The 13794-nt window shown below is 41.1% G+C and overlaps 1 protein-coding gene across 1 annotated transcript in view; it reads left to right on the top strand.

The window, feature by feature from the left end:
• Positions 1–5403: 5403 nt before the first annotated feature.
• The window catches only part of TRHR (thyrotropin releasing hormone receptor), a 64331-nt gene continuing 55940 nt past the window's right edge, over positions 5404–13794 (top strand). Inside the window, exon 1 of the mRNA XM_089664449.1 lies at positions 5404–5800. The gene's annotated coding sequence lies outside the window, so the exon portion shown is untranslated. The remainder of the gene's footprint in view (positions 5801–13794) is intronic.

Genomic DNA, 13794 nt, shown 5'->3' with positions numbered 1-13794 from the left:
TCTAGCAGAAGCCTGAAGGTTTTGTGCCAATATTGACTGGTATTTGGAACTGTTCAGAATTCCCTCTACCTTGGCTAAGGCCCCAGTTCCAGCTGAAGAAAAACAGCCCCAAAGCATGATGCTGTCACCACCATGCTTCACTGTGGGTGTGGTTTTCTTTTTGTGATGTGCAGGGTTCTTTTTGCACCAAACATATCATTTGGAATTATGGCCAAAAAGTTCAACTTTCATCGGTCCATAACACATTTTCCCACATGCTTTTGGGAGACTTCAGATGTGTTTTTGCAAAATTTAGACGGGCTTGGATGTTTTTCTTTGTAAGAAAAGACTTTCATCTTGCCACTCTACCCCATAGCCAAGACATATGAAGAATATAGGAGATTGTTGTCACATGCACCACACAGTACTTGCCAGATATTTCTGCTCCTTTAATGTTGCTGTATGCCTCCTGGCAGCCTCCCAGACCAGTTTTCTTCTCATCTTTTCATCAATTTTGGAGGGATGTCCAGTTCTTGTTAATGTCATTGTCTCCACTTGATGATGATGACTGTCTTCACTGTGTTCCATGGTATATCTTTTGTACCCTTCTCCTGACTGATACCTTTTAAAAATTAGATCCCTCTGATGCTTTGGAAGCTTTCTGTGGACCATGGCTTTTGCTGTAGGAAGCGACTAAGAAAATGTCAGGCAAGACTTACTAGAACAGCTGAACTTTAGTTAGGGTGTTCCCATAAAGGCAGGTGTGTTCTGACTCCTATTTAACATGATTTTGAATGTGGTTGCTTAATTCTGAACACAGCTACATTCCCAGTTATAAGAGGGTGTGCACAGTTATGCAACCACATTATTTTAGTTTTTTACGTTTAGTTCTGCCCCCTAAAAGATTTCAGTTTGTTTTTCAATTGAGTTGTACAGTTCATAGGTCACATTAAAGGTGGAAAAAGTTCTGAAATTATTTATCTTTCTCTCATTTACATCACAGAAACCTGACATTTTAACAGGGGTGCGTAGACTTTTTATATCCACAAGCAGCATTTTTGGGGTTTTATTTGTACTTGTTTTATTTGTACTTCTAAATAGGCTTTTGATTGCACTCAATTTACCAATAAATCAAGTTTATTAAAGAAGATTCCTGAAATGGATATTTTATATGTAGTTACATTGGTCTAACTTGGTCTCTGATTGGATGAGGTGGACAGAGTGATGTTACTGCTCCACCTCTCCACCTTGTCTAGTCAAAGAATGCTTTGCATTCATTCTGAAAATGCAAGGAATTCTCTGAGTGGTGCCTGTGGTGAGCAGCCAACCTCCTGTGTTCAGAATGCATCAGGCTAGCCACTCAGCATGGGACGCATGAGCAAGTGGGGATCTCTGGAGTAGTGGTGTATGCTTCAGTGATTTCCAGTCTCCAAGTGCATTGGCCAGGTATGGTATATACTGTACATCATTACCTTAGTCCAAGCTGAACCAATGCAACTATGTAAAAATATCCATAACTCGAATTCATCTTTAAACAACCTGGTGCATGGACTGTTCCAGCTGCTCCGCCAATCTCTAATGCATTTTACTCTATCAAGAGCATAATAGCAGAGTCTATACAGCTATATGATTAAACGCTTAGTAAAATGAGACACATCAGAGGAGCAAGTGGAACAGTCCATGCACTAGATGGTCTAATAAAATTTGATATGAGGCTTTTAGAATGGAGGGTGGCTTTGTTTTCTCTCCTGTTCAGATATTGAGGTTGATTTACTAAAATTGGAGAATACTAAAATTGGTGCATCTGTGCATGGTAGCCTATCAGCTTCTAACTTCAGCTTGTTCAATTAAGCTGTGACAAAAAAACTGGAAGCTGATTAGTTTCAATGCAGAGCTGCACCAGATTTTGCTTCTCCAGTTTTAGTCAATCAACGCCATTTAGGTAGATTTACTAAAGCTGGAGCACTAAGAATCTGGTGCAGTTGTGCATGGTAGCCAAAGTATTCTCAACTTTTAGTAAGTCAACCCCATTATGTCAATAACATCACCAAAACTACTTTGCCTTACTTACTTACTTACTAAAGAAACGAAGACGAACACAGTAATTTATACTAACTAATAGTAGTCTAAAGTTAGCAATACATGGAACGGATTTCACTCCATTCCTACTGAATATTGGAAATTTGTTCTGTTGGTGGTCTTGTCGGCACCACCCATTTCAGCAAAAGTCCATTTAATAATCAATTAATTAATCAAAGCAGTGGGGGGTATTTGTGTCTGTAGAGGAGCATTAGAGTCTTGGGACCCTGGGAACTTTGCTCATAGAGCAGACCGATTCTCATTCATTGAACACAGAGCTTACCATAAGCCCTGGTTCACACTGATGCGGTGCGGAATTTGCAGCGTTTTCTGTACGAATACCGCACCGCATCAGAATCGCACCCCATTCATGCATACCACTGCGGATGTGAATGTAAGTTAACCACTTCCATACTTTTACCTCCTTCCTGCCCAGGCCAATTTTCAGGTTTCAGCGCTCTCACATTTTGAATGACAATTGCACGGTCATACAACATTGTACCCAAACTAAAATTTTATCATTTTCTTCACACAACTAGAGCTTTCTTTTGGTGGTATTTAATCACCGCTGGAGTTTTTATTTTTTGCTAAATTAACAAAAAAAGAAAAATTTTGAAAATAAAACACGTTTCTTTGTTTCTGTCATAAAAGTTTGCAAATAAATAATTGTTCTTCATAAATTTAGGCCAAGATGTATTCTACTACATGTGTTTGGTGAAAAAAAACCTAAATTAGTATTTATTATTTAGTCTGTAGGAAAGTTATAGAGTTCACAAACTATGGGATATATCTGAATATTATTCAATCCTGAAGTTCTGACAGACAATCTAATTTCTTGAGGTCCAAGAATGTCAGAACAGTACAGATATCCACCAAATGACCCCTTTTTGCAAAGTAGACAGTCCGACGTATTTCATGACAGGCATGGCGAGTTTTTTTAAGTTAATTTTTTTGTCATAAGTTTTTGGAAATGAAGAAATAAAAAAAATGATTTTCACTATTTTTTTTTTACATACTGTCTCCAGTGCAGTACAGTGTCATCATAAAACTGGCATGGCGGTGATCAGGGACACTGACTGGTGACAGTCCGAAAATTTTTTTTTATCATTTTTAAAAAAAAAATGTTTTTAATTATTTTTTATTTTTATTACATTTTTTTCTCTTTTTTAAGATTTTTTTTCATATTTCACTATGACCAAAGTAGTATAATTTTACCATAGTAACATTGTACTACTTTGGGGAAGTGATCTATTTTTTTTTTCTACACAATTTGCTTATAGCAAAGAATTACTTTGCTATAAGCAACCATTTACCTGAATGAAATCGATTCATTCAGGATTTTTTTTTTTCTTATCTGTGATTTGGCCACAGCTAATCATATGACACAGCTGGGCTGTGATTGGCCCAGCTTGTGCATGTGATTGCTGTGACCATTCACAGCTAGCCACACTTGTATACAATGGATGGCATGATAGGAAGCCATCCATTGTATACAACTGTCATGTGACCTGCTGTGATTGGTCACAGCAGGTCACATGGTACTGGCAATGGGGCTGGTATACAGATCTGTCATCGGCCGAGTCCGAGGTGCACGGCCGGTGACAGATCGCGCTGCTGCGCGGCTCTGCTGGCATACAAACTGCGCATGCCTGAAAGGACGCCATATGGCGTCCACCCGGAGGGATGAGGGTTTTTGCTGGCCATTAGGCCATATCCGGTTAATAACACCCCGAAAGCAGTTTGCAAAACGCGGTGCGATGTTCAGAATTGGATCGTATAGGTGTGAATGTGATTCTAGTGCAGACCAAAAAAAGGGTCCTGTACATTTCTGGTGCAGTTTCGGTGCGATTAGAGCCATACAAAATGTATGGCTCCAATTAGACTGCACACAAATCATATGTTATTTGCGCAGGAATGTGGTGCAGTTCCTGTGCGAATCACATGCGATATGACGCACCGCATATACAGTATGTGAACCCAGGCTTAATCTGAACGCTAATATCTACTAATAGCAGGATTGATTTTTCGATATGTAGTTCCCTCCTAGTTAGCTAGGGGGAGCTCTATTTATAATTGTCAGTTAGAAGCTGAGTAGCAGCCTGGGTGTGATAGCCAGGTGGGTCAAATTTAGGTCAGGAGCTGAGAGGCTCTGCAAACTGGCTTTCTGGAACTTTCCCCTGCACTAGAGCTTTGGAAAAAGTCTAGAAGCAGTCGGTGGAGGTGAGGAGTGGCTGGTCTGTACTCTTGGAGAATCCTGGCCAATCCCCACCAGGGGGCTTGGCAAGGAGCCAGGACAGCCTTTAAGAGTAACTGAGCCTGCTCAGCAAGGGACAGAGAGTTCCGGTGGAAGGAGAAGTGAGACTGGAGAGCAGTCTGGGGGGAGGGGGGGGGCAGATGGAGAGGGGCTTACTTATAGGCAGTGGATCTTGGAATGAGCAAAGCTCAGGACTTTACCGGCCCCCAGAAAGAGGACCGCCTGTGCAGTAGGGAAAGAGCAGCCCAGCTAAAAGCCCTGGTTGCAGTCACCAATCCACCAGCAGCACAGGAGAAGGACTGAGTGAGTAAACCTGCATCCCCTGTGCCAGTAAGGGGAAAGAGGCACTCTGGTGGGAAACTGGATTAGCTTTTTCCCAGGAACTGTTCACACTGCAGTGGCAGGCACTGGATCCCCTGCCCAAGGAAACACCCAGTACAGCTGGATGAAGAGAAGATTCCTCTGGGGTCTGGGGTGGTACTATAGGATGTGCTGGCTAACTCTCCAAAAGAGACTGCTGTAGTTGCTAAGGCGTTTGTCCTGTGATGCCATTACCCTTGGCATCCAATCACCCATTGCCCCATCCAAATTCAATACCCTAATAAAACCTCAAAACAAAGCTCAAGGACTGGTTACTGTCTCCTGATGCAAGTCTGTATGAAGGAAATGCATGTTGCCTGGCTGTGCAGGACCATAGGGAGACCCAAACGTCAGCAACTCTTAGGGGGGTAGTGCTACACATAGGAACACTGTTATTGTTCAAAGAAGTGCTCTGCACTCTTATATTGTAACAATAATAATAATATTAATAATATTAACTCTGTATATGCTTGTTATCTCCGATTACCACCCAGCAACAGCAAATACAGCATTTTATTCTAGGTAATATCTTTTTTTTTCTCTTTTTTTTTTTATACGAAACCTGTTATTAATCAAAGCGATGGTTTACAAAGCTATGTTCTGATGTTTTCTCTCTTTACTGATCATGTAATTTCATTTCACTGGTGAGTGCTGTGGAGGAAGGTGGGGAGGAAAGGGGTTGGTGAGGAGGCAGCAATTCCTCATCACTGTCAGCCTTGTGCCAATGGGGTTTGTTTCCTTTGGCCTCTGTGCTGATCAAATAAATTACAGAGCTTTTTAAGATCTGCCAGAAAGCCACCTAGCATTCTATAAGCTGCTGCTGCTGTTTAACTGAGAGCTGAAGGGTAATTTCCAATCTCCGCTTCAGAGGAACTCTGCGACAATGAAGAGTCATCACAAGATCAGTGAACTGTTGGCTTAGTTTCTTCTAACTGTTACCTGCAAATGATGCATTTATTCTGCTTGTAGAAGATAATGGAGCTGAGAAGGATTTAAAAGACGACAGCGTGTCGGGGGATGCCTGATGTTGGCTGCAGCCGTATTCATGTGAATTAGCTTACTTTGGAAGGGAAACCCTGGAGTGAACGTCTGCCAGGAGACTAATAATCCGCTCAGCTCTTTGGAGAGGTAAGACTCAACTCTTAGAAAAGGTTACAGGTAGTTATCAATAAAAGAAATGGATAATGGATACTTATAACTTTTTAATTCAGGATAAGAACTGTAAGTGAAACTTTATTGTTTGAATTTTTTAAAATATGGGACATGAGTCCCAATAACACTAGTGTTGGAATTTATCCAGGGACAAGAAATATGTTATATAGACTAACCTATAATATGTAAATTGGAGTAATCTTTAGCAATCAATGAGATTTCAATTTTATATTAGATGTGTGAGGCGGCCTTCTTATTTTATAGTAACGTTTTAGGGCTCATTTAGATTCATGTGTTGTGGAAATGTGCACGTTATCACATGTTAATGCAACGCTGGGTAACGCATGCAACTTTGTGCATTACGCTGTGGGTCCATTCGTTTAGAATGCAATTCAAGGCACAATTAGAGTAGCAGGCAATGTAGCCTAGCTGCCACCTGAGTTAAAAGAAAGGGCCATGAGCATTTTTGGTCGATTGCCCTGCATTGGTAGTCCATATAATGTATACAAACATAATGCACATTAACGTCCAATATGTACGTTAATGCATTGCAACAGAGTAAAAAAGTCTGAAGCCAGCCTAACTGTATTTGGGGGTATTTCTTTAAATGGTGTTTTATGCCTTTTGTTAGCTTTGATCAAAATTCCTGTAGGGAAGCCCACAGAAAACAGATTGGGGGGATTTACTAAAACTAGTGCACTCAGAATCTACAGCAGCTGTGCATTGTAGCCAATCAGCTTCATACTTCAGCTTGTTCAGTTAAGCTTTGACAATAAAACCTGGAAGCCGATTGGTTTCTATGTAGAGCAGGAACAGATTTTGCACTCACCAGTTTTAGTGATATCCTCTATTGTCTTTCCATTTCTTTACTTTTTTTTTTTTCAATTTCCTAAACTGCAAATAAAAGACATCAAAATCATACATTTTTCATAGCACACACAGCACATTGCTCTGGATGCAGGAATTATGCATACTGTCTGTTTCCTAAATATTTAGCCACAAGTGGTTGAAAACAATGCTCCCACATGCATCAGTTTTTTCTTACAATTGACTGGAATAACAAAATTTATCAGATCAGAAATTGGACTGAACTGTTTGTGGGCACCTTCAGATTGGTTGGTAATGCACTTTTGTAAATCCTCCTTTCATGGATATGCTGGAAGAGTATACAGGCACAGCTGGAGGAGGCTACAGCTACCCAGGAGATTTGTAGTAGCTTAACGGTGCTACTGAAATCACAGTCGCTACACAGATATAACAAATAGATACCAATTATGTGAAGCAGGCATGTAGCATATAGTAACAATTAATCTCACACAGTCATACTACATATCTTCCAGTTGTGTGCATAAGACTGGTAATAATTCTATCTGCATAGTCTACAGGATAGATGTCCATTTGTTATATCAGTGAGACGGTCGTACGATGCTGGTAGTGACTAATTGCTACTGATTTTAATAGCAAGACTGAGCTATTAGAAAAGAAAACCCTGTGTAGCTGTAATTTAAAATCTCTGCTATCCCAATGTATCATGTGTGAGCAGACATAAGAGCTAACTGACACTGTAATCTGAAATCAGTCACAGGGTTAGTGCTACACGGTGTCCTGTAGATCAGGAGATTGGATCACCTGTTGACTGCAATACGACTGAACACAGAAGTCCACCTTGCTGCAAGATGCTAATTTCACCGTCAGTGACTGGTAGTCGGTGCAGACCAATTTATTGCTTTATGTGGATGAGGGTACATGTGGGACACGGCATTAAGAGTTGCTCTAAAACAGTTTCTCAATCTTTTTAATGTGGAGCAGGGGTGGACTGACAACTCATGGGGCCTCTGGGCAATAGGGGATCATGGGGCCCCTGTGTCCTTGCCCAAGCTCAAAATAGCCTATGAAAAAGGTACCAGGGGCATCTCATGGGGCCCCCTACTGACCCCGGGCCCTCGGGCTGTGCCTGAGTTTCGAAATGGTCAGTCCGCCCCTGATGTGGAGGAACCATAAAAATAATTTTTTGGTCCCAAGCAGTTCTGAGACAAGGTCATCTAGAGCTCAGGGCGAACATGCCAAATTGCGCCCCCCCAAGATGTGTGAGCAATATGTGTCTCCCCCCAAACAAATTGACCACTAATCTGCATGCTTACCCTCTAGATATACATTCTCCCATCCTCCCAATACAAATCCCCCCCCATATTATATTTTCTAGAATAAACCCCCTAAATCCCCTCTCGTAGCACAAATCTTCCCCCAACACAAATCCCCCCTCAAATCACTACTCCCCAAATTTCCCCTTCTTCAATCCTTCAAACAATTCTTACCTTCTGCTGCCCCCCCAAATTCCTCCTTCCAACACAAATCCCCTCCCCCAATCTTCTCATGGTGCCCCCCCTCCACAGTACCCAGGGCAGCGTTCCCTCCTTCCCACCCCTTGTCCCGCCCCTGGTCCCAAGGAACCCCTGCTGATAATATCTACAGCTCACTGATTATTAGTATAAAGGTCAATGGGAAGAATGCTCCTTACCTTATTGGTCAATGGCATATTTCCATCCCCCCCCCCTAAACAATAGCTAAAAAGAAAATTGGTGTCAGTGATTACCTATCTGAGAGATATAAATTGCTCATTGCTCAAGGAACCCCTAGCAAATATTGGAGGAACCCTGGTTGAGAAAGACTGTTCATTCAAGAGTTCAAGAATCTGCTAAAAGTTGTAAAAACTATAGGGCTTATTTAGTGCAAATAGTGTTGTGCAGCAATCCAAAGTGAGGATATGTATATATATATATATATATATATATATATATATATATATATATACATGCTAGTAGGTTAATTGGCTCCTGTCTAAATTGGCCCTAGCATTTGTATGTATGAATGTGAGTTAGGGACCTTAGATGTTTTTATTATTCATAGGTGATCACATATTCTCCATTCTCAGATGTATAAGGAGCTTAGAGAGGTAGGGTGGGGAAACAGCAGTACACTGATATTCTCAGTGAATGGCTGTGCAAGTGGGGTTTGTGATTATTGGAAGACAGACAGGCCATGCTCCCAGTACAGCCAGAATACTGACCACACTGGGATTGATGTGCCCTCATACCTAGCAAGGTCAGTTTGAAATAGGTAATCAGGTGGGCTGACAGGAAACCAGGTATCACTTAATGGAAGCTATACAACAAGAACAGGATATTTTTATAACATGAGTACTTGGTGCACAAGTACATAGTAACATATTCTTTCTAGAAGGAAAGTTTATAATTTCTTGCATTAAATAGTCCAATGAAAACTGATCTTTAAGTTTCTTGTATATGCCTGAGGAATATATTGCCTGAGAGATCCTTATGTCTCATAGGGGCTCTAATGGTGGGATCTCTAGGCTGAGTTCCCAGATTTGCACACCTGCTGTGGCTACTGTGGATGGACTTAGTCAGGGGCGGACTGACCATTTGGAAACTCAGGCACTGCCGAGGGCCCAGGGTCAGTATGGGGCCCCATGAGATACCCCTGGTACCTTTTTCATAGGCTTTTTTTAGTTTGGGCAAGGACACAGGGGCCCATGATCCGCTATTGCCCGGGGGCCCCATGAGTTGTCAGTCCGCCCCTGGACTTAGTTATTGGTTTTATAGAATACAGCAGGAGGTGTTCAAAATGGTAAAGTTGGGCAGAAACACTCAAACCGGAGATGAACAGGAAGAAAGTTATGGCAGGGAAATGTCACTGTTGGAATATCCAAGACTTATCCTGTAAAAAAACCATAGGCTGACTTAGCCTATCAGGTTCCACCTCTTACTAAAATATCCCCTAGGCAGACTGAGCATTTATAGGAAGAAATTTTAGTAACAATTGCACAGTTTAGAAATCTATATCAGCACTTGTAATGGACAATAATTATTGGCACAGTGTGCTATTGGGTGACTACTGAGCATACCAATCACCTGGAGGTACCCACAGCTTTCTGTTCTGGACACTTTGCCTTTTTCAGTAGTTCCCAGCTTCGTTCATGCTTAGCCTCTAATGCCCACTCTTGATACGCAGACCTAGGAACTGGAGCTCAGAGATCTTACTACCAGAATTCCTGTGAATATAATGAAAACGCCAGGCAATTTATCTATTCGGCAAACACCACACACTACATTACTAGTTATTGCTCAGTTAAGTGTACAGCAGCATGCAAAGATTTACACAGTAATCCACATAGTAGCTCCATCCTTTGTTCTCCTTTAAACATTTTTTTAAGATGCTATTTGATATTTTTCAATATTTTAAACGCAAAACCTATTTTGTAAGCGGCCAGTTTCATGGATAATGTAAGTCTTATTTTCTCTTGTCTATGTTACCCTTTTTGTGACCAAAAGTCATTGAAGCTTAGATTCCACTGCCAAATTTAACCATTCCCTGCCCCAGCCTATTGTCAAATGATGGACAAGTGGAAGCTCTCCCATCCTGTCCCAGTCATGTACACCGTGTGTGCTCTAGCAACCACGCTGTAGGATGATCTGTCACCATGTGGCCAATCACAATTAAGCACAATTCTACTATGCTACTCAATGAATGGCTGTCAATGATTAGATCCCATCCATAACAATGATTGTTCATAACAGTGATCAAGCAATCAGTGTTAAAAAAAAAAAATCCTGATCACCCCCCCCCCCTCCCCCCCATCTCCGAGTAGTACAGTGTCAGTATGGTAGCACTGCACTGCTCTGGTCACAGTCTGTAAAAAAATGATAAAAAAAGATAAAGTAAAAAAAACTCCACACCAGTCATAGGATGATGCTGCCCTGCACCGGTGGTAGTATGTAAAAAAAAACAACAAAAAAAAAACTAAATAATTTTATTTCATTTCTTCACTTTTTCCATAAAATTGTAATTAAAAAAATACAACTTCAAAAACTCACAATGCCTATTACTAAATACCCCAGACTGCCTACTTTCCAAACGGTTCATTTGGGGGGTATTTGTACTGTCCTGACATTTTAGGGCCTCAAGAAGTGAGTTTGTCACTACATCAGTGTTCTGACTCAACTACAAGATGATAAACTTTATCTCCAGTGATGTATACAGCTATACGATGTAGTATTGAATGTATCTCTTGCATCGGGTCAGACAGTTTAACTCAATGAATAAACTCACATGTTGAGGAAGTCAGATGAGGAAAGCCATTCGAATGTTCCGTTTAATGGAGAATAATCATAGGTAGAAAAATGTTAATGTTGTAAGCCTCATGGAAAGATGCATTCAGGAAGACAGGATACAGTGGAATGATTACAGAGAGAGGCAGGGGTGGAGTATACCCATGTATGTTGAGAGAGAGAGATCTCAGCTTAGACAGGAGGAGGCAGCTTAAAGACACAGAGCAATAATAAACAAGTAATGGTCACAGAGAAATAATAATAAATCAAATAGTGTAACACAACACTCCCCGTCTGAAATCTTTAGATTTCATAACTTCAAAATATATACATATATATTCAGTAAGTCCAATTCTGAGGAATGTCTTGGAACCTGTAACAAGAAACATGCAACAAGCAAACATAAACATGATTTCAACTGCATGGCAGAACATGTAGTAATCCAACATGGGACATCTTCAAAAAGTACCGAAGTTACAAGTACAAAACCTGTGGTTAGCAGCAATGTACTCCCCACCGTGCAATAGCATGGCAGAGTGGTTGTATAAGTCAGTAACCTGGTAAAAGGAGTACTAACTCTGTAGTTGGATGAGCAAATGTTCGTGTTGATCCTCCCTTGGTTACCTTGACCTCTACCTAACTGACATTGTCATCATCACTAAGCATAACTTTAGTAATAAGACCCATTAATTCTGACAAACGTCCTTGTCCTTTAGGAGAATGAAATCTCCAACCTTAAGATTAGGCTTAGATGTTTGCTACTTGTGATGACCTTAAAGATGATGAAGATACTCCTTCCTCCAGCTATGCCAAAACACATTGACTAGATGTTGCACCTGTTTCCATTGACACCTATAGTTATTCTTAAAGTCAATTTAACTTGAAGATATTGCAGCAGTTCCAATCTTTTGAGAAGAAGTGAAGCTGGAGTAAGGATCACTGGAGCATCTGGATCTTAAGATACCGGCACTAAAGGTCTTGCGTTCACTATAGCAGACACTTCAGCAAGAAAGGTAGACAAAGTCACATGGGTGTGTGGTAACTTATGATTGTGCAATATGGAATCAGGAATTATTTGTGCTACTCCAATCATTCATTCCCAGGATCCTCCCATGTGTGAAGAATGTGGAGGGGTAAACAACCAAGTACATGTATTGTTGGCCAGGAAATTGTCTAATTGCAACTCTTTACATACTCCAACAAATTTCGTACAGTCGGATCTCAGTTGTTTGACTGGTCCTCTAACAGATAAGAATCTTCATAGGGCACAGATGAAGGAAGAAGAATCCATAGACTCAATCACTTCTATATGTTTTGCTCGATTGCTAAGACAGGTGAACAATACAGCCCACCTTTTACTATTGGCAGCTCCACCACGAATTCTCCAAGTGATGACAGACTATCGACCAAAAACGTCTACTCCAACATAGGTGAAGGGTGGATCTGTACTTAGGCAATCAGCTGGGAGACTCACCAATTGTTGCTGTTGATGTTTTCCTCTTAACTTGTGACACTTGACACACCTGAAGAGCAGGGAGGAGACGCACCTTTTCATACCAACAACCCACAAGCCGGCTGATCTGATAGCAGCTTCTGTAAACTGCTGGCCTTGGTGTTGCACCCATTCATGGTGGTGACGAACCAGAAGAGTAGCAACATGATGTTGACATGGTATGGTTATAGAATTCTGTTCTTTGCTGCATAAGTTAGATTTCCCACCAACTCTCAGTTGTTGATTGGCGTCAACTATTGGGTTTAGATTGAAGAGTGAACTGTTTTTGGACAATTCAGCTCTTTTTCCGATTTGCTCAAAGTCCTCCTGATACGCCTCTTGTTGCACACAATGGATAATTACCTCTTCTGTGCGTGCAATATCTGCTGCTGTGGGGCATCCAGAACAAATGTGCCAGCCATTACACTCTTCGCAAAGCAACAAGCAATGTGAATTAGGTGAGCAATAGTTCTTACAGATGACAAGGTGGAAAAACGCTCAAAACGGTGAAATTGCAGTTTCTGTGTTGTACTCACAGAAGTGTGGAGTGAGATGTTCACATTTCTTCTTTCCTTATCATCTTCAGGACTTACTAGTCCATAGATGTCGTCAGTAAGGAGTGAGTAGGAGTTCTCACACAAAATCCTTGGAGATGAAAGCCATAAACTGTTCTAAAGAGCTGCTGATGACACGGCTCTGGTCCCACAGTCAGCTGGGTTGAGTTCATTGGGAACATAATGCCATTGACTTGGTAGAGAGAACCTCTTTACACGTTCTACCGTGTTGCTGACGTACAAATAAAACTGTTTTGTTTGGTTGTATATATAACCAAATACTACCTTACTGTCTGTATAAAAGGTAAAAGAATCAATTCTAGTGTCCATATCACTTAGTATGACTTCGGCAATTTCTACCGCTAGCACAGCCGCACAGAGTTCAAGTCTTGGTATGGTATGTGCAGGTTTGGGAGTGAGTTTTGCCTTGCCTAGTACAAGACTACAATGTGATTCTCCATTAATTTCAGAGGTCTTTACATAGGCTAATGCAGCAATAGCTTCAACTGATGCATCAGAGAAAATATTAATCTCTCTATGGTCAGTAGTTGAAATGGAAATTGGAACATAGCAACGTGAAATCTGAAGTTTTACTAATGACCTCAAAGAACATCTCCACCTTTCCCACTTGTGTTCTTTCTCACTAGGTAAAGGAGTATCCCAGTCTGTGTTCTCAGTTGATAACTGTCTTAGCAGGATCTTACCTTGAATGGTGACTGGAGCAATGAAACCCAGTGGATCATAGATGCTGTTTACCACCAACAAGACTCCTCTCTTAGTGAAGGGTTTGTCACAAGT

This window comes from Staurois parvus, unplaced genomic scaffold, assembly GCF_062004578.1.
Source record: "Staurois parvus isolate SC_StPar_1 unplaced genomic scaffold, SC_StPar_1.0 ptg000047l, whole genome shotgun sequence".
Lineage (NCBI taxonomy): Eukaryota > Metazoa > Chordata > Amphibia > Anura > Ranidae > Staurois > Staurois parvus.
Note: the sequence above shows the minus strand (reverse complement) of the source record. Positions and strands in the feature narration are given on the sequence as shown.